The sequence below is a fragment of the Pteropus alecto genome, unplaced genomic scaffold, assembly GCF_000325575.1.
Source record: "Pteropus alecto unplaced genomic scaffold, ASM32557v1 scaffold431, whole genome shotgun sequence".
NCBI classification, from domain to species: Eukaryota; Metazoa; Chordata; class Mammalia; order Chiroptera; family Pteropodidae; genus Pteropus; species Pteropus alecto.
The window spans coordinates 98657-99272 of record NW_006431054.1 but is presented as its reverse complement, the minus strand read 5'-3'; the positions used below and the strand labels follow the sequence as shown (position 1 = coordinate 99272).

General features: G+C 48.1%; 1 pseudogene; it reads right to left on the bottom strand.

Annotated features, from left to right (window-relative positions):
- Positions 1 to 72: 72 nt before the first annotated feature.
- Positions 73 to 191, bottom strand: LOC112469036 (annotated as a pseudogene).
- Positions 192 to 616: the final 425 nt, after the last annotated feature.

Below are 616 nucleotides of genomic sequence, written 5' to 3'. Positions count from 1 at the left end.
CTTGAATCCCTGCTTTATATAAAGCCTTAATAATGGCTTTTTAATTTTTTTGTAGATATATATATATTTTTACACCTACAGTACCTGATCTTCCTAGGTGGTCTCCCAACCAAGTATTAACCAGGCCCAACCCTGCTTAGCTTCCAAGGTCAGACGGCATTGGGCGTGTTCAGGGTAGCATGGCTGTTAACTCTTGTAAATATTTAATCTCTCTCTCTACCCTCAGTTTCATTCCCTGTCAGTGTCAGTGACAGTCTCGGCAGCGTTTGCTCAGATTCCCCTGGGTTTCCATGGTGATCGGTCTCAGGATGGTGCGGGAGGAGCAGCCCTCTGGGTTGGGATTTGAAGGCTGCGGCTCTTCCTTAGTTTTGCAAACCTCAGCCAGTAAAAATCAACTGTTGTTTCTCTGTGGTCCTGTCCCACTTCTCCACCTTCTTCCCTGATGACTTGCCGCTGGTCACTTGGAGCTCACAGCTCTCCCAGGCAGGGCTGTTCAGGAAAGTTGCCTCACCTTCTCCCTTACACCTCCTCCTTCTGGAATCTCTGTCAGCTACAAGAGGCAGCTTCTTTATTTCTCCCAGTCCACTGCATGACACTCAGGGTTCTGACCTGTGAT